Genomic DNA, 21558 nt, shown 5'->3' with positions numbered 1-21558 from the left:
GCCGTGTGTGTGCGCGTGCATGCATATGTATGTGTGTACAGGGTACAAAGTTTGTTAGTCACAGTGGCGGCAGCCCATGGGAGGAATATATACTGTTGTTGATGAGGTTGTGTGTGTTTGGAGGGTGTGTGTGTATGAATCTCATCACTGGTGGGCCGGCTTGCTAATCTGCGTGTCTCTGCCTATCCACCATCTATTCACTTTATCTAGTCATCTCTTTGCCTCTACATCTATATATCAGGGACAATTACTGGGAAAACGACAGCAGTGGTAAGTGGGTGAGAGGTGACCTGTGCCATACAGCAATCAAACCCAAACCAGTTTCCCTCTCTCTCTCTCTCGCTCTGCCTGTCGCCCTCTCTTTCTCTCTCCCTCCAGCTGTGCTCAGAATAGGCCCTTAAATCACTCGGCCTGGGCCCTTTGATTGGTTGACCTCTCTGCATGATTAAACAGTCATTTTCATCATGTCCTCCATAGAAGAGTGACAGAATGAGAAAGAGAGCAGGAGAGACAGGCACACTGACAAAGGAGGTGAGAGAGTCCAACCAAATACTATCTGTCCGCATTGATGAGAGAGAGTCAGATCAGAAGAAGGAGAGGATGAATCTTCAAAAAAAGTACAAACTGATGCAGAAAACACAACACACAAAGAGTTCCAGTGCACATAGCTGGCACACCTCAATGCTGACCAATATGTCTCAAAAGGCAGGTAGCCCAAAATCACGGCAACAAGTAGTGCTACAAGTTGTAGTGCTACAAGAATTAGAGTTTGACAAGTTTCTGAGCTTCTGTTTGAGACTGTGATGTGATTGATTGGATAAACTGATAGATGTCACAGGTAAGTGTCATTGGTTGTTATTCTCTCTGGCAGGTCAGTTCGCTAGATACAAAAAAGGCATTCATATTTGAACAAGGGTTAAACATTTAATTGCATTTGTGATGATTTGCACTATGAGAAAAGGATATTTGATAACAGAAAAGGTTAAAATTACACTCTGGTCACATGACCTGCCAGAGTAGAGCATACAATGAGCCCATGAAGTAGAGTGGTGGACTAAGTGAGGATGCAACAAGTTGCCACGCTACACAGTTGCCCATGTGCAACTGGCACTGCAAAAAATGTAATGTCTAAGAGAAACAGTATTTTGCATTGGCTTGCTGTGGCATGCTTTGGCTTTAAAAAAAAGCAAAGAACCTGCCTTATATCATGATTATATAATAATATTATTATTATTATATTATTACCTTATTAGACTTACAAGGCTGTAACTTCAAGAAATCAATAAGTAGTTCAGAAGTAGTTCCATAAAAAAAGAATTTATTATTATTTTGAAATTAAGATTATGAACAATGAAACTTAATAACAACACTGACAATGTGTTTTTAGCATTAAATATCCATGCGACCAGAGGGAAATTTAATTAATTAAACAAATAAAACATCATTCAAGTGTGAATAGCATTTTAACAAAAAGCTAGTGTACAAATAAATTACTGAAAATAGTAGCCATTAACCTGCCTCACAGGTCGTGGATGTGAAAAGGTTACAACAAAAAAATAACAGCTTTCCTTAAGTGACATTCATGTCAATAGGGTTAGGGTTTTTTCCCCTCATGTTGCCTACTTGACATCTTGCCAAGTATGAATCATCTGCAGTACATGTACCGTCATATCAAGGCAGCACTACAGCAATGCATTTTACTTGTTCTGTTTGTATAGATGTTTTCTGTGAAATGTCCCATACCTCTGAAAATTTTGTTTTTGCCTTTCAGTCCTCTTCGTCCTACCATGAGTCATATGTTCCTCTTCGGTACTGTATAGACTGCAGATAGTGAAAGTGATACTGCCTTCAGGAGCGTTTCAAAAAGTTCAGAACAGCTTATGTTTATATTCAATTCTGTGTTGGTTATAATTTGGAATGGTTTATTGTTTATTCAATTCATATTGAAGTGAATTTGGTTACTTTTCATTTAACCTAATTTGAACACAGGTAACTTTTGGTTGGTAAAACAGCATTTTCAGTCCACCCCTATTCCAATCAATTCATACAAATAACGGCTAATGCTTGGGAGACAGTGCCATTATGCTGGAGGGCTTGCAGTGATTGAACAGAAAGCAGGAGGGGAAATTTATGTAATAATTCATCTCACTGGTTTGATCCCAATGAAACATGCAAGTCAGGGAAATTGCTAAAGAGCATATTGATAGAGATGAGCTTTGTGTATCCCCCATAATGTGGGGTAGCTAACACCATGTCACAAAGTAGAATCATTATTGTTGTTACCAGTTGACCTCCACATTAATTCCATGAAATCACTAGTTGAAAAAGCAGGAGAGTTTAATTTCCTACTCTCCCCTGAAACCAAACTTCTTGTCCAATAAAATCGCCACCCCCTCATAACATCTGTTTGGCTTCCAAATAGAAAGCTGTAAAGCCGGTATGGTGGGGTGGCGCAAGGAACAGCAGCTGCTCCACTGCTGTGTTCAGTCCTTAATTAAAGTTTGACTCAGCTTCTGAGTTTTTGCCATCCTCCTTTACCCACATTCTCTCCTCTTCTCCACCCTGTCTTGCTTTGCTCGACAACAACATTATTATTCTTTAGTGTGAGCTGCCTTTTTGCTGTTCCGAGTTAACTTGTGCTGCCAAGTTCCCTCCCCCACTTCTCTGTTGTCTTCGTTTCCCTTAGCCACTTCTGGCTGAGGTGCAGACTCTGGCATCATTTTGTTCAGATTTCTCCTATCCCACCCTTTCAAAAATCTAAATGCTCAGGGCTTTTATGTTTTTGCAGCTACAAGCAGACTGGGAGACGGGCTACTTTTGAAAATGTGTCTGTGCTGTAGCCAAGTTTGACTGCAGGACTGATTGCCAAGGGCAGGATGAGGTGTGCCTCTTGAATGAGCTAAAAACAGCTTGTGCCTAAAGATTTGGGTCGAGAACAGGCTCCACACTGTCCAAACCATGACAGTGGTCTCCCTCTGTGCTTATCAATTCCTTATATTTATGTATGTTTTTCCTGACATTTACAGGATGATAACTTGAAACTCCAAGTCAAAAACATGGCTTCATCAGCCATTAGCCAACTTCACATTTTTTCTTCTTCAAAACTAAAAACAATAGTTAAATTGTGAAGCGTGTACACACTGAATGCCTGAAAAGATAATGGTACTTTATCAATAAAATCCATCCTACTTTCCATCCATCTTCCATCTTCTTCACATTCTGCTATCAGCACAGCCCTGAAATGCGTCAGTAGCTTATGAGAAACAAAAGTCTCGAAGAAATGTTACAAAAATATTTTTCAGCTAGATGAACAATTTCGATTCCATAAAGTCGCCTTGTCTAGTCAGTCTGTTTGTGCTATCAAATCATACTATTGTTTACAAGCTTAACTGAACATTCAGTGTTGCTTTAAGAACCTGTTGGACAAATACTTTCTGCCATGTCTCAGACAGAGCAAGTCTGCTGGTGCACCAGAGGCCACACTGATGTCAAAAACCAAATGAGGTCACACTCGGGTAACAATGGAGAGCCAAGCCAATAATCTCAACAGCAACATTCTTCCACATGCAAAGAAACCAGGGAAATCATGGATCTTGCTGAAGCAGAGAAAGTAGACAGCTTCAAGAGAATGCTTTGGGGAGAAAAGAGGCAGCTCCTCCCACCTGCCATGCATCACCACATCACATTAGTCACAAGTTACATACACCATTTATTTGGAATGCAACAGCCCAACAAGAGCTGGTATCGCTGCCACATTCCTTCATGATTGCTGGCTGCTTCATCACATGTTCAGCCTCCTTATCTGCCCCAGAAAATCTACCAGCTGAGAAAACAGACTCACAGGGGAAAATCTCAAAAACAAGGAGTAGGCAACACCTGACAGATTTTTCCTCCCCGTCTCACTTTCGTAGGAGATGGCATGCCTCTGACCTCTGTGACAGCTCCTGGTTTCAGGGAGAATAGACCAGGGCCGGAGGTCACCGAGCACAACTGGAGCTGTCATGGGTCGGCAACCTGTAGTTCGTACACACACGTATATGCTCCGTCTGCATGATGCATTAGCAGCTCAGAGATTCACCCCTAGATGAGTATAAAACAACAAGAGCACCCCAGCAATAAAACCTCTATGGCCCCACTCCACCTTTAAAGAAGGGATCAGTTTAACCTTTGACCTCCCCATCTCACCCCTCCTTCTATTCTAGGGGCATCCTCCCCTTCCTCTGTTTCTTCTGTTTTTGGTAATAATCAACCCCACTCCACCCCACCCCCTTCCCAGCAGTCGACTATTGTCTAGCCCTGAGTACTTATTCCCCTTAGTTCCCCTGCACTGCCTGCCTCTTCTCTGCAGGGGGTCAGGGTGGAAGAGGCAGCTTGAGAGCACCCCCGAGAATCAGTGTTGCAGCATGGAGGTAACCGTGGTCGGTTAAAAGAATTATGCTGAGCAGCCACCAATGTTTTTCACCACATGCCATTGAGTGGTTTTCCCCTTAACAAGCTATGTAAGGGAGGAAAGGAAGGGAAATGGGTTTTATGGTCTTTGAGCACATTTCCACTGAGGGAGCTGAACAACTGTCTTTCTGAAGGTTCCCCCAAAACTTCTGTCAAAGGATGTTCAATGTTAGGACAAGATCACACAAGATGTTCAGCAATGTCTGGGGAGTTTAAAGGGTTTAAAGAGTGAAACAGTGACATGCAAAAGTAAAGCCTTAAAACCTATTTTGATGGGGGCACCTTTGTGGTTGGCCGCCTATGAAATTTCAGTGTTATCGTTAGCCTGGTAACCTCACAAACCTTGGCAAAGCATTTGCATTGATTTGTAAGAGGTTGGGTTAAAATTACTGGGTAACTGTAGCACCGGTGAATAGAGAAAAGTCCCTTGTACATGTGTCTTTGGTCGACATGCTATGCAGTGGCACAATGCCAGCACACAATGGAGCCCAGACTTGGCGGGCCACTCATCACATCTCCCTCTTTAACCCTTTGAGAAGGGCACAAAAGAGGGAGCTGACAAAGAGGCAGTGGAAAGAAAGGGAGTGAGGAGGAGGAGGAGGTGTAGGATATTCCATGCTACTTAAAAGGAGTTTGATATGACATTTGTAATCTGACAACTTGAGTTTGACTCCACTTTAAGCATAGGGAAATGCAAAAAAGGAACTTCAAATTTCCAAACATGGCTTGAGAGTGGCTATGTTCTGACAACAAATCCTAAATAGTATACACTATTATTTAAGCAATCTAATTTTATGCAAAATAATTCTGTGGTTCTTTGGAAGGTCTGTTTCTAACACCAGTCATTTATTATTAGGTCAACACTTTAAGTTAAACTAATTCTGCTCTCAGTCAGATCTTAGAAAAGTTTTTTGAGCTGGCCCAAAAACCTTACAGGTCCAACTAGGCTGGACTGAAGGAAAAGGGCTACTGAGAGTAAACTGAGAGAGGTGATAGGCTGGGAAGGGCTCCAAAGTGATTTAAGGCTAAAGCTACTCAAAATCTACTCTTCTTTTTGCAGCTGAAGTGGGATTGCATGGTGCTCTAAGAAGACTAACTGCCTTTTTTGTTAAAACGAAAGCAAAATTGTTTTTTTTTTTTCTTCTTTATTGACTGATTTACTGTGTAGTGTCTGCCTTACTTAGACTTCACCACCCACACGCACAGACGCGCACGCGCGCGCACACACACACACACACACACACACACACACACACAAAACTAGCCAGAAGCACCAGCCCACATCTAAAGAGTGCCAGGCACTCAGGGGAAAAATGAGTGGTAAACAAAACAAATAAAGGAGCACTTATCTCCATCTGGTAAACACAGAGGCAGGTGCTGACATTAGAGTATGTGGTTTATAAACCATGGAGCATGTGTCCATGTCTGAGTCTGTGCACACATAAATTGCCAGAATGCAACTGAGGGAAAAAGTGAAGGAGAGGATTCCTACCTGTGTCCTACATGCATATTTACACACTTTCTCAATGTCCACCGCTGCCTCGGGGGCGTCACCACCATACTGCTGACCTCCCTAGAATGACTCACCCTTCCTTCCGCTACCATGGGGGTTGTTGTTGGCTAGCTCTCAATACAGTCACAATAAAGGGGCCAGACAGGCAGCCAGCTGATTTATAGGCTAGCCAACTGCCATGCTTTCCCTGGGCAAGTGGCTCTCTTCAAAGGCCCGCCTTCTATTAGTCTTATTTACAGGATTGGAGAGTAGAGACCGCCTGAATTATTTAAGATTCTCCCAGATAAATAGAAAGCTGAAAACAGGAGGGGGTGTGTATGTGAAAGAAGGGAGGATGAGGGATGGGAAACAAGAAGAAAGCGGCAGAGAAGGGAGGAAAAAAAAAAGAAATGAGCAATTATGAGTTGCCGCAAAATTAACATTAATCACAACAATAAATGGCTATGAGCCTGAGTAAATTCTGCCCTGTTTCATCTCCTCCACAGTGGAGTGTGTTACCTTACAATAAAAATGAAGAGTAACCATGCTCACACATGAACTAACACATTCAGATAGCATCCTGCATACCATCCTTCGTATACAGTGTGCACATCAACAAATGCACACTGATGATGCACTGCTTATCTCAATGCAAATACATGCACAGGCACACAACCACAGTGCACTTCCTCCTCTCTTGCACAGTGGTTCTCATTAACAAGCCAAACATGCCTGAAGAGGCAGACAGACTCCAGTGAGCACGGTAAACAACCAGTAGGCTCCCTCATCTAAACTGAGACTATCTCAGCATCAGCAACACACACTTTCTGCCGATGATACTGACAGGCTGAGCTAGACACAACCCATTCAAAGATCTGCTGTTTTCCTCTGAAACTGGGGAAATTGGTCTGCCTCCACTCAGTCGCCAGAGATTCTGTGTTTTGTGATGGCCATATTAACATCTAAATCTGTGCCATACTGAGAAAAATCTAATCCTGTAATGTGACTCATTCATTAAAATCTAGAACAGAACCACAGTCCTATAGTATCAAGCAATGGAAAAACACTTTAATTGATCTAAAAAGTGTTTTAAATAAATCAGTGAATTCAAAATTATTTTCACTCAACGTTCATGTGCAATAGCCACAAGATTTACATCAAGTTATGTCGTTTGAAGTAATAAATGATATAGAGAATCCGCAAATGAGCTGGTTCCCTCTCCACCAAAGAAGTTTAACTTAAACCTTCATCCAAATAAACAGTTACATTTTTAAAGAAAAAGACAATGTGTTTATAGCATACCATTTCACAGCTGCCTTTGCCTTAAGGTAAACAGAATCAGTTTCACTACCACTCTTCTCTATCTACAGCCATAGTCCAACATTTTCAGTCATGCCAACAACTGTCTTTGTCTGGGTATACATACCAAAGAGAAAATCAATTCATTGGTTGAAGTATGTCTGACTCTGCAATGCCAGTATCAACCAGCAGGAACTGAGCCACTTCGGGATGACCTTTTACGTCACAAACTGACTTGTGGTCTATTAACAAAGGCAGTCTACGACGAGATTGACAGTGGTACAGTTCAGTACATTTCATACTAGCTGTACATATGACACAAATTAGATCTATGATGCCGCTTGTGGTTAGGATGATAAATAAAGAAAGACACCTGAAAAAACTGCTTTACTTATTACGTCCACTCCTACTTCAAGGTGATTCTGGAGAATCCAACTTCAAACCAGTGGATCATATATTAAATGGAGTTATCTGACTATGAATCGCATTATCTAAGTAGTTACGAGTAGTAGGGTTTGGGTTAAATCCAGGTTCCCCCATTTTCAGTCAGATTAACATTTTTACATGCATTTTAAAAGTTTGCTTATGAATAGATTAAGCCCATTGCATATAAACATTATGACTTAATGGGAAATTTCAGATGAAATACATGTGTGATGACAGTAATGGTGTCAATACACAGTGTACAGACAGTAAGCGAAAGAGGAATATAAATCATACAGGAATGACCAAAGTACAAGGTGCAGCCTAACCTGCCAGCTGTGCAGCATAGCAATACAGAGAATACAAATGACAGGTATGGACGCTGTCTAATGTTACAGGAAGGAACTGTGACTTCCTGGTCGATAGCAGACCCCGGCTCTTCCTCACAGAAGGAAATGCAAGAGGCCATTTTTTATGTCCGTGCAAATCAGAGACCCAGGCAGCCTGTCTGTGTCATTGGCTGAGGAGAGATGGACAGAATGCTGACAAGAGCATTAGCATGCCAGGGTGGAAACCTCATATGCTGCGACTGTGCCCACAAGTGGCAGAGGCAGTGGGATTTCTTCACAAGGCCACCAGGCCAGAAGTGGAAGCAGGATCAATGCTGGATCTTTGGACCTTCAGACGGAGTCTTCACTCGGACTGTTAACTCAGTCTCACTGGTGATGTGCCAGGGAGCTACGGGTCAAACAGAACCAATGACAATGTTTCTTTGGTTTGGATGAGAGCCCATTTCACAAATTATGTGACTGTCAATTTGGCTTGAGAAGAAAAATAGATCCAGTTCAGTGCTGCCATCAATAAAATTAAGTGCCTGCAAAATGGTGAAGTGGAGAATTTCTTCGCGGCCTACTTAAGTCAATCTTGTCACTCTACTTTACATTTCAACCAAGCTAATCAACAGCCCTTTGAACAAAAGGAGACCATGTAAATTCTGTTCCCCAAAAGGCAGCACTGACTACAGCAGAGACGGAGCTTATTTTCAATTTGCAGCCAGATTAGCAGGCATGTTTTTGATATCGTCAGAATGGCAGAGATTTTTCTATTCCGAGTCGTCTTGAGTGAGTGGCCTTTTTAGTGCCTGCTTCAAAAAGCATCCCCCGTACCCGAGCAGCTGTCACTTTCAGCAGGCACTGTGGAGGATGGAAGCGGGGGAGGGGTCCTTTGAAGGAATGGTTAAAAGTGGGCGATAAAAATAAACTGGGAGAGAGGAGAAAATTAATTATACATAACAGACAGTTCACTTGGATGAGCACGACAGAGACACAGAAACTAAGGTTGCTATGCTCAAGAAAAAAAAGCAATTTTCCTGGCTCAGGGAACTTCTGTTCTGCCACCACAGTGGTCATATTTATTTGGTGACATCTGAAGTGAGGGATGCAACAAGAAATCTTTTTTTAGAAGGTCAAGACATCGAACAATACTGACTGGGCTTTCATTTCAAATTCCCCACAGTGGCTCTCTGTTCATGCACCCTCTGCAATTCAGGCAGTTTTGGGGGACCAAAATAAAGCTGCCAGCGCTGAGCACACCTTCCTCCTTAAAAGTTTGATGAAGCCTGCATATAGCTCAGCTTGCCTTTAAATTCAATTCTGATTGGCACTGATGAGGGTTTATGCTACAGGCTCACCTGCAAACCCACCCCTTCATATGATTCGCAATGCACCAGCACTTTGCAGTTCAACACCGCCCACTGACTCTCAATCCCAGCTTCTTATTCGGGCCAAATGGAGGTCATTCCTATTTGAGCAGTCAGTCAAGACAGGCCCGCCAGGTATTGGCGAGTGAGTTTATTTCATATTAAGCTTGTCGGCGGGAGAGGTTTTAGCACCACAAGAGCTGCAGGTGTGTGTCCGTGGATGTGTGTGTACAACATCAGGGCCTTTGGGTAGAGCCCTGCTGCTGGTCCCTCTTTAGTGCGTTTTAATATAGTTGCTCCCACTGTGTTGCTCTTCGCCTCAGGGTGCCATGCAAAAAGAAAAAAACAAAAAAAACAACAACAACAACATAGAGGAAGCATTAACAGACATTAAAAAAAAAAAAGAGCAAGACAAGCACAGACTGAATGAAACGCACTTCGAACAGAGCATCAGCAACACAGCTAACCTCTTTAGAAAGACTGACACAAATGAAAACTTATGTAATGAAAACATCCCATCTCCACCAGCTATGATATGAAGAAAGATATTGCATTACAACACTGCTGTGCCAAGGAACCTTCAATCACACACAGGGGAAGGAGTTTAGACCATAGCATAGCCAATACTCTGAGAAAGCCCCTGTATATTGGTTGGAAAGAGGATCGATCCTCTTTCACTGGTAGTGCATTCTTCTCTAAGACAACTAGTAGAAGTAGTAGACCTGGTGAAAAAGACAAATTGGAGGATTTTAGAAAGCTGAAAATCGGGCCAGGAAGCCCAGACAGAAAAGCAGGGAGGATGAAGGAAAAGGGAACGAGAGATCGAAGGAGGAGAGAATCAGCCAGGAAGAACAGAGACAGATCAGAAAAGGAGAAAAGGGTGGTAAAAGGTAGTGTGGAAGGAGGGAGGTAGACGTAGACATCAGTGGGGGAGGAGTGCTGAGAGAAAGCCTGAGTGGCAGCATAAGTCTGGAGGTAGGAGGATCGGCAGAGAAGTGGAGGCAAAGAGAGAGGGCGAGGAGAGGAAATGCAGAGAGATGAGGTTGTCACACTGCTCTAAAATTTTGAAGACAGGGGAACTGGAAAAGGAGCTGGATTTTGCAATCTTGCCACACACACTGCATACCACAAATGTGAACACAGTCCAGATATCGGCTTGCTCCATGAAAGCAATGAATCACAGTACAGTGTACCCTGAAGAATAGTGTTATGCACTGAAAGCTTTTTTCACATATATTAACAATTTCAGTCACTCAGTGAAGTAGTTTTTCACTCCAACTCCGAAAGTCCCATGTGTGCTTAAGGGATTTTAATTCAAACAAGTTCCTTTAATTGCCCCTTTCTAAAACCCTTCATCATTATATGCACTAAAACTTAATTTTTAGGACCCATGTTAAAGGGCTAAATCGCAGTTCAGTTCTTACAGCTTTGCAGAGAGCTTCTGCTTCGTCATCCATCTACAATCTAATTAGACCTTAAATATGCTGTTCACTGAAAAGTCCAGAGGAATGTGATGGGGGCAAACCACACAAAGACAGGACCAGAGGGGTGCAGAGTGCACATGTCAGCTCAAATTCCAAAGTTTGGACATCATAGATTTACCCTTCACGGCTGCAGGCAAGCCAGGCAGGGCGGACTTTCAAAATTCATGACACTGCTGGTCTATTGTGGGGCAGATCTGTATCATAATTAGGTAAGATTGAGGCAAACTGTTGGTAATTTTCTGGATGGGTTGCCAGCTTTCATGTAAAATGCCATGCCAGGCCATAGTTTTGGGGGGGAAAAAAAGTTTTTCTGAACAACTCTGTTGTGAAAGGTGGGGTTTTTTTAAAAATAATCATCTGGGCGAGAAAGTCTCTAGCAGATTTATGTCAAACAACAATGTGTGATTTTGGGACATTGGTTAAAAATCCTCGTGATCCACAGTAGATATCGGAATAGTCATCTGAAGATTTTTCATACGAAGAACCAACAACACATACATATTAAGAAGTGAATAAATAGGACTTCCAAAAAGACCTGCCACCATTACATTTGATTATATCACTGCCACTCCTAGCTGTCAGTCAGACACTGATGTAAAATAAGCTTGTTGAAACCGAACACGTTAGCTACACTTTTGTTATGTGGTTGGTGAGGTGTCAGTCTGCCTGTGGTTGAATGATTTAAAGCTATGAGTGGGCGCCACCTCTTAAACAAACACTCATGTCATGGTTCGAATCCCACATTATTTACATGTGAATACCGGCCATTGCATTGAACTGTCAATAAGAAGCTGCTGCTTGACTAAACTGATGCAAAATTGGGCTGCCTCGCTTGTAATGAAGAGTAACCACATTAGTCATACGCAATGCAATAGATTTTTTAAAGCAGGTTTATATTTACTGTCCAAATTAGACTGCAGATACAGCGAAGGACTCCTGCTTAAATATTCAATGGAGCCCATAGTCTGTTCCCACTCCCCCTCCCATTTCACCAAAAAGGTTAAAATTGCATCTCAGCCCTTGCTCATCTAATATGATTCATGAATACATGTTTAAAATGGGCTGCAAATGAATTCACGTAGCGTGCGCTGGGAGTCGGGGTGGGTAGTCTAATTTGGTTAACCAGGATTTGATTAAAAAGGAAAAAAAAACAGGACTTAGGAGAAGCCGATACAGCAATGAGAGCATTTTCAATAGCTGACAACCAATGCGCACTTCACACACCCAGACAGCCTCCTCTCCTCTCCATCCCTGCTCAGATGGGGAATTCAATTGCTGTCGAATAACAAAGCTTACAAATTGCCTCTCATTCGTTAGCAGATTAACGCTCTTTTCACGCCACACCAACACAATTTCTAATTATTTCAAACCTAATAAGGGAATCGATTTCTTTTAAAGCAAGCACCACCAGATCACCCTCCAACACCCAGGAGAGATCCGGCACAACTCCTCCCTTAGGTCCATTTAAGAGAGCCGGGGCAGGGGTATATACAAACAGGGAAAAATTAACATGCACGGAGGCAAGTGTTTCATCCACAGCTACGCAGCCTCCTGCAGACTGTTTACCCAGGCGACAGAGGGTGTCAGCCCCGTGCATACCTGTAATTATGTCTGCTGGTGGTGGCATGCAACTCCCGCCCGCCCCTCCTCCTCCACCCCCCCACCCTCCGTGGAAATGCAACAGCCACCCCGAACCAGATGAGCCTGGTAGCCGGTCTGCGTTAGTACCAGACCTCCGGAGACCGATTGGCTTCAGCTCACCACAGTAAAGTCAGCTCCTACCGCAGACCAGCTTTCTCCAAGCAGCCAAAAACTCAGCTCACACTGCACCAAACCAGACCCCCCCAAACACACACAGCAAATATATATACAATTAACTGAACAACCAAACAAACGGGAACATTTCTTCCGTTGTTCAGGCTCCAGGTGGTTTTCATTAAACCAGTAAAGAAAAAAAAAACAACTATCGTTACTCAGCGAGCTGCAGCCGCCTCGGCGCCCAAAATATCCGCAGTTTGAGTTTCGGTGTGTCAACCAGACTGGTCGGTCACACCGGGGCGAGCATTCAACAAACACAAACACACACACACACACACACACACACACACACACACGCGCGCGCGCGCGCGCGCGCGCCTCGGCTTCACCCTCCCGGTACAGTATCAGCGTTATTGTTGAACTCCGCCGGGCTCGTCTGGAGCAGAAAGCTCCTCAAACTCGTGGTGAGAACGAGCCGCCGAAAGTGGAGGAGCCCAACCGGAGACAAAGTCCCCGCACCGAGCCGCCGGGAAGGTGGGGGAGACATGTAACCTAAATGTTTCTCCCCGGTTCCACCATGAAAAAGGAAAGACAGAAAGAAAAAAAGACGCGAAAACGTATAAATAAAGCAGGAGAGAGAACAGCCGTACTTACAGATTCAAGTGATCCGTGGGCTCGGTATCCTCGCCATGGTTGTTAAAATCCAAAACTTAAGGGCATTTCCACTCTGGTCACGGAGTGGAGGTGCTCTCTCTCCGGCAGCTCCCTGCGTGTGAATGGGGGCAGAGAGGAATGCAGCTCCGGCTCTGTGTGGGGGGAGGAGGGGGAGGAGGGGGAGGGGGGGAGGGGGGGAGGGGAGGAGGCGCTCTGCGGCCGCCGTACCGCACTGAGCCCATAGAGGACGCCCGCGGACCGACTCCCGGTGAGACAGGGACACGACGGAGAGCCTTTACATTACAGTCATTTCCCACCAACATTTATGTCGCCTCCCATTTTATTTCACTTGCATAAATGTGTTTTTCTTACTATAATTTGACTAATTCTGTTGTTATTTCATTTGATTTTATTTTAATTACCAAGCCACAAGTTTTGAATATGAATAAAGCAGATATTTTTAAAAGCACCCCTTTGTCCCTTTATGACCAGCCAACCCACTGATTAAAATCACCAAAATTGTGGCATTGTATCATAATCACTTACACGAGTTTTGTGCACTAGATAGATAAGAGAACGGGTCGTTTTTGTTACTAAAAAGACTACAAATATTCTCTCCGTGAGAAACTTTACAGACATAGAAAAAACAAATGCAGTTTACAAGTCTTCAGAAGAATCTAACTTTACCTACAAGTGATGGTTTATTTTGCAAGGAAATCTATCACCAGAATACAGCAAAAATAAAGGCAGAAAAGCAGAGCACTACTGTATAATTACAGTTCAATGAGATTTCTTCAAAAAGAATATTCTTTGAGTCCCCAACTCTATATCGGGATTGAATTGAAAAGTGCTTGCTCTATAAAACAAAATCATTGATCTTGCTAAAATGTACTACCACTGCAACAACAACCAATCACAGATGTGATTAAAAGCATCACTTAAGCAATTGTCAGGGCCATCAAAATAGAGAATGAAAGTGTGTACAATAGACAACATTATATAAGTATTGGAAAACAGCAAAAGAAAAACACAGGCAGCATTGTGTCGGGACAACAAGGCAGTGATGGTGGGAAAGGGCGAAGGGTAAAACCAAATATTTGGAGATGAACTGAATGGCATTCATTGTGAGCAGACACAGCCCAACCTGGACACTGAACACCTGCAGCATACATCCATAGCAGAACATTTTTTGTCAGCTAAATTTACAGTGAATTGTTTAAAATAGAAAATACCCTTGGAGACAGGTTTGGTTGCAAGCTCCACAAACGTAAGCGGCCTCCTAATTAAATTGAGGAGGCCCCTGGCCTGCCTGTCGCGTCACATCAGCTGACACATTCACACTGACTAACTTACACTGAGTGACACACTGATGACAGATTTTGGATACAAGCTGTGCCCACAAGGCTTTCTAGCCTATTTTAATTCTCGCTCTTTTCTTATGATATGCAACCCCAGGACAACAAAAGTGACTTTGAACACTGAATTTCAATATTCATCAGTCAGTGAATATAAAAGGCTTGTGCAAAGTGTGTGTTGGGCACTGTTCCATGATGTCTCTACAGTGAGGGAGCTTTTGGGATAACTGAGTTATTCAAACAGGCAGTTCAGGTTACCAATTGCACTCAGGAGAGCAGAGAGCAAGATCTGGCACTAACCACACCACCTGGCCCCATGCGCTGCTTGTGTGTGTGTGTGTGTGTGTGTGTGTGTGTGTGCTTCATAGAGGTATGGAGTAGCACTGTGTATATTTGATTGAGAAAGATAAAGACATTTGTGTGTGCGTGTGTGTTCTATGAATAAAAGAGCAGCTGAATTTCAACGCCTGCCGGAAAATTTCGCCTGAGTCTACCACACCACCCAGCTTTCAATGGTTTGTAAAAGCCCACTGTCTGCCATTAGAAATGGTTGGTTTGGCCATAGTAATACTAAGAGATTAGCCTCACTTACCATGTGAAAGGCCTCCGGACAAAGCCATTCTCTATCTCACATTTAAACACTAGTACATTGATTAGCTCTGAGTTTGTGTCCAGCCAGCTCCATTTCAGGTCCCCTGTAAAGTCTCATGGGAATATTTTCATGTTGTATGAAAGACATCAGATAAAGTTCAACATTTGAGTAAACTAGGACCCAAATGACTACATGCAAAATAGGAGGGTCTACCAAGTCAGCATAACCCAGCTATGTGTTCAGTAATACTCCTTCTTGGATATTAATACAGTCAAAACAAAGATACTCATTACTACAGATGATTTAATAAAACGTTGCCCTTTCTATATTTTTACCTGTAGTGTGCAGAGAAAAGTTGTTTTGCATATAACGGTCAGTGATGGGTTTTTTTTTTAATGAACCAGATTAATCTTGGCTGTCATGATTTGACTAGACAGCGCACTGACCGAGCAGCTTGGGCTGAAAGCAGAGAGAATATTAAATAAATGTGCACATGGCTGTTTGATGCTTTGCTGCTGTTTTGCTCTATATTTGCTTTTTTCCCTTCCTTTCTTTAATTCATGCACTATTAATGGGCCTGTGTTTAGCAAGAAGAACAAACATTTTAAGTGAACACAGAGATACAAGAACCAACTGATGACGGAAAGAAAAAGTCCCAGTTGTCCTTGAAAACACATACAGAAAGAACACACGAACCTGCATTTGTGCAGAGACGCATACTATTCATACAATTCTGTGCAAACACACTCAAACAACGAAGCAAGGATGTGTTCATTATAACTGTGCAAGGCAAACAGACACACTCACAGATTCTGAAGCTTGTCTATCCACACTATGTGAGCAGTGAAAAAATATACAACTAAAAAGACAACATTCATAAAGAGCAGCATTAAATCAGTCCCATTGATTTCATTCACCAACACTAGATTGTGTTGTGTGTTATGTAGTCATTACAAAAAAAGACAACATATTATGTGATAATATATATGTGATATATATGTGATAATACAACAACAAAAGAAAGAACCTGATATTTTATCCTCCAAACTTGAAAGATGATCAGTGTTTGTTCTGATATCTCTTCTGTCCATGGAATTGGATCCTTCAAGGCTAAAAAAAAAAACAAAAACAAAAACATCTGATCCGTGCCAATTAGGTGAAACTAATCAGATTTGAGCCAGCAGGTGAAGTGCAGGTTTGGTGGCCTTGTAACCTGAGGTGGCACAGCTCTGTCTAAACTGGTAATGAGCCCTTAATTGGCTAACAACAAGATGGCTGACTGTTAGGTAGCACGGTCACAGGATATCATCTGGCTAAACCTGTCTGATCTGTTTGTGCAGTCACTCCAATCTTATTTCAGCTCTCAGGATCCTTGGCCATTATGGAACCATGCCATCTGTGCACGCCATGTCTGATAATGGCAGAAACTTTTTTCCCTGTTTGAAACTACAGTGCTTTGTCAGTGAAATTACTCATGCTTCCGCTTTTAGAGGTTCGCATAAACCACAATGAGCTACTTGAAATGTTAAACATTAAGAATTTCATACTTTTTCTCACGCCATGGGATGGGATGTGTTTCTTTATGTCTACAGCATAGACAATAAATTTAAGGTGAAGTCCATAGTTAAGTAATGAACAAAAGAGTCCCATAATTCTTTGCTCTTTTGTTCAATTGGACATTTTTGGATAATATGACAACAATAAACAAAATGTTTGCTAAGCTGTGCTGCTATATAACAATTAAAAGTTTAACACCAGATGACATTGCATATTTGTTTTAGACATTACTGTTAATCAGCATTGTTTCTTTTCTTTTGCATTTCCTCATCTGATGTAACACAACAGTTGAACATTTTTTATTTTATCAGTGATTATTAGCACAAGCATACTATAAATCTGCATGCACAGTCATGACATAGAAAGAAGAAATATTCATGTGAACCTAATGTTTCCTCCCGCAACAAGACCCTGGATAAGCGAACGAAGATGGATGGATGGATGGATAATGTTTCCTACCATGTTGCCCAGACCATCCTGCGTAGTACAGAGTGACTGCAATATCATAGTGGGTACAACTGTATTTGGTCCACTACACATAGAAAGCATGAGAAGAGGTTTTTAAAGCCTTCACTAACTGTCTGCAATTAAGCCTCTCTGGTATGGCATCAGCTGGTGGCAAAGAGTTTTAAATCAGCCATTTCAACATGTGCAACATGTTGCAGTATATTAGCGCTAGATAGAACAGAACATTACATTTAAGTAAATCACAATATCATATCCCATCTCAATGGATGGCTGCATTAGGAAAGGCACTGATCAAACAGTAACATAAGGGGAACTCAAGTCATTGGAGGAGCCAGCAACCAAGAGTTTGGCCCAGGTTAAAATGTTCCAGCATTTGAACACTTTGCATGTGTGACATATTTGAAACTGTAATGTCTGAAGCAAGTGAATATGAGTTCAGAACAGTTTCACCTTAATTATTCATTCAGAGTGTATTTCGGTTGCGGGAAACCTTAAGAGACTCTGGAGGCTTGTTTTTTAAATTGCTGCAACCTTATAGACAGGCTCATTGGCTATGATTTAATGTGCATCTTTTCATAGACCTCAATTATCAATTAACTGTAAGTGTACACCACTGGGAATATTCTCAGTCATGTCCGCCACATTAACATCCATTAGAAGTGAATCACCTGTCTGCACTGGAGCTCCTCAGCTGCTGAATGTTTTCCTCTGGGCTCTGATCTGTCATACTGGGAGGAAAAAGACTGGTGAGATAATAATTTGCAATTGCTCATGAATCTTAAGGCGTTCACTACTCAGGTTTAAAAGCTTTGATCACCCTGAAAGAGCACAGAGCCTGTTTTCTCTGATTTCACTTAAAATGAATGCATCAGTAGAATAGGGCTGCCTTTAAAAAATATTACAAATTTGTGATGCAATTTTTCCTCTAGAAACATATGCCAGAGGTCCAGAGTAAAATTAAGAAGAAATAGTCAGTAGAAGAAATAATTGCAGTAGAAAACAGTTCACTGATTTACAGAGCTTCCTTAAGTCAATGAATAACATTTTTATGGTCTATAATTGCTAAAATGACTTTGATCTTACATGAAGAGCACAATATGATTAGAAGCATGATGCACCAGGAAGCACACCTCGCAGTGCGTTGAACTTCAAAGACTACACCATTAAGTTTCCAGGAACTCTGAATAGAGTTGCTGAGGTGCTTTTATGCTAAGCACGTTAGCAGCATAGCTTTCCCTTCCTTTGTCCAACTTTTTTCGGAAGCTTGAAAGCACATACTAAGGTATTTGGTAAGGAAGGTTTTCAAGTACCCAATCATAATTAAAATCTAGGTGAAGTGAAGGGAACCTAATTAGTTACAAACAGCCTCTTTGTGTTGTCTCTGGGCTACCATCAAATATGTACTGTGGCCTTTCTTTGCTGGCTCTGATGTGTGCGCCTTGGGGTGTGCAGGGTGGGGAGACTGACAAGCACCAGCCTTTTGATTGAACGTGACGCATTTCATTATGATCAAAAATTACAGGAACTTGTGTCGTGACTTTCTTTTGATGCTGGCAATTTTTTTCCCACTTCATGGGCATGAGATCTGGAGGACGACCAGGAGGGAAAGAGAAAAAGAAGAAAAGAAAGGGGAGCTTTTATGATTCTTGCCGCACATCACATTACTGTGTGTGCTTGAAACTTATTGGCATATGGCTTAGAAATGATCAGAAAATAATCATCAAATACGTTTCAAATGTTTATATTGCAAAAATATTTCTATTAAAAGTGCATGTTGGCAGCTGGCATAAATGAAACAGCATAGACATGTCAACTTTTGGGTTAATTACGTCAGACATTCATGGTGCCCAGAGGTTGAAACTCATTGGGGTTTTTTTCAGGTTTCTATGACTTTTTGTCTCACATCACTAGCAAGCAGACTTTTATTTTCCTTTTCTTTTTTCGCATTAAAGTAAATTAAGTAAGCTATCAAATGCTTTACAAATATGTTTAGTACAGAAATACAGAGGATGCATTTATCAGCTCTTGCCATACCAGATAATTGAATCCAAATTGTTTGTAAAGTTATTGTCCAGTACCTGCAAAATGCAGGGATTAATTCTGCTAAGCCTCAGTTACACTTTGTATGCACCCCCAATTAGCAAATGTGAGCATGCTGAACCATAACAAGAAGCAAAAAGTGTTGTACCTGTATAGCAGCAGTGAGTGTAGTCTCTGGGAGCAAGCTGATGTTAGCAGAAATGATTGTCTAGATATAGTGTCACAGAGCCGCTAGTGTGGCAGTAGACTTGTACTTCTTTGTCATGAATGTAGTACTCTTTTCAGAGCTTTATTATGTTGCACAAGCTAAATATGATAAATATTTTGAGCAAGAAATGTTTTTGTATGACAAATATAGCAGGTTATAATAAAATCCCTGAGCTGGGATCAGCTCAGCTTCTTGCATCATGCGGAACAAGACTCAGCACTCCTACTGCAAGTGCCTAGATATAGTTTAGTCCTTTTTTTTTTTTTTTTGAGGCGGGGGGAGGGGGTCCCTGTGGGAGACAACATGTCAAAACATCTACTTCTGACTGCCTACTTTGTCTAGCTCATTTTAAACTAGGGGCCTTATGCCAATCCTGTGCCCATGCCAGGATTCAGGTCTCAGTGACGGTAACAGTTTTAGTCATATCTTGGCAGGTATGCTTATGCTGAGGGTTTTACTTTGCAGGAAGATTGGGTTTTGGCTGGTGTTATATTAACAGGATCTGTCATTTCAGCTGGGCCAAGAGCTGAAATCAGATCTTAAACAACTCTCTGCCTAACAGTGATGGATCATATTGCCCCTTGACCAGTGAGAATTTGAAGAACAATACAAAACCCCCTTTACCTAACCCATTATAGTTCATTAATAAAATGTTGCACCTGTGTTTAATGACAAATGTTTCAGCCACGATCAACATTTTGGAACTGCTTGCCATGACTGAACATTCAGTTCAGTTCAGTTCTTACTGAAAAACAAAAACAGAAAATGCTGTCACAATGCTTTCCCGCCAAATTACCTGCAATTTCATCATCTCTCAGTAGCTAAAGCGTTTGTCAACAGTGTCAGCATACACACAGTTTCTGTGTCTTAAAGCTTTCTGTACTGTGAAATTCAGCTCCATCCTGCACCTGACAGAAGAGCTTGTCGCCCTCACACAGTAATTATACCAGAGCTGATGTCTCCTCTTTCCATTGAATTATTGAGAAGGTGTAGAGGACAAAAGATCCCATGTAGAGACTGTGCTGCTCACATGCCAGTGACCTCAGGGTAAAAACCCAGAAACAGGCCTCCTAGAGATGATACTGTTGAGACTTAGTTTTTCTGCAGTAAAAACAAACTGTGGCTCATCTGAGAAACGATCTCTCAGTGTTACCAACAGCTCAGTGGTATTATCAGAAGTAGGTTCTAAAAACACTGTTATTCGTATCTTTCTTTTATGTCACATGAGTTAATCCTCACTTGACTGAGGGTAAAAAAACATGGAATATATGAATAGCAGATTTCAATTATGCACACAAGCCTCTTTGTATGTATGCAAGACTTCCAGGATAGTGTGCCAGCTTATGCAGGATGTGTTTTACATCCTTTTGGAAAGTTTAAACTATACAGATGCACAAGTGATTTCTAATCCAGAAATAGCGAGCTCCTTGAAAACAGCTCCACAACAGCTGTAACATAATAAATATCAGCCATGATGAAATAAGATCCCTGTGCTCCTAGGATTCACAATACAAATGTCAGCACAGCAGCCACATTGTCTTTAAGCCCAGAAATCCTGATGGCACTTCCCTCAGAACAGAGCATATGCTTGTGTAGCGTCTGCAGTCGATGGCATCCACTGTAGATCTGCATGTACATACCATGAAATGCCCACTAACCAATTACTGCTGCCAGTGTGTGGGTAAACATTGCACCTCTTTTCACAGAAGGCGTGCATTGGGTTGTAAGAGAGTCAGTGTGCATGTTTTCGAAAAGCTGATGTCTCATTCACTGCCATATATTTATCGTAGCGCCGGCATTTGGGTCTTGATGCATAAATCAGTCTTTTTCTTTCCTCTTGCTCTCCATTGAACAGCCCAAGGTCATAGAATAACTGTAGAATGTGCTCAGCTGCTTATGGGTGGATTTTCCTTTCAGGTAACCTTAGCTGGCTTCAATTCTGAATCAGAGCAAGGAATCATCGGGAAAAATAGCAATGTGAGTGAACTCCCCTGCCAAGAACAGCTTCGTACTTAATGTGCCTACAGAAAAACATTACAAGATCAGCCAGAGATAAAAACAAACCTTTCAACTTGTTCTG

The 21558-nt window shown here is 42.0% G+C and overlaps 1 protein-coding gene across 4 annotated transcripts in view; it reads right to left on the bottom strand.

Moving 5' to 3' along the window:
* The window catches only part of plxna1b (plexin A1b), a 169585-nt gene extending 156203 nt beyond the window's left edge, over positions 1-13382 (bottom strand). For all 4 annotated transcript variants that reach the window (XM_029501143.1, XM_029501145.1, XM_029501144.1 and 1 more), the window contains exon 1: positions 13259-13382. The gene's annotated coding sequence lies outside the window, so the exon portion shown is untranslated. The remainder of the gene's footprint in view (positions 1-13258) is intronic.
* Between the last annotated feature and the right edge of the window lie 8176 nt (positions 13383-21558).

This window comes from Echeneis naucrates, chromosome 5 (assembly GCF_900963305.1).
Source record: "Echeneis naucrates chromosome 5, fEcheNa1.1, whole genome shotgun sequence".
NCBI lineage: Eukaryota > Metazoa > Chordata > Actinopteri > Carangiformes > Echeneidae > Echeneis > Echeneis naucrates.
This window is presented reverse-complemented; position numbering and strand designations above follow the sequence as displayed.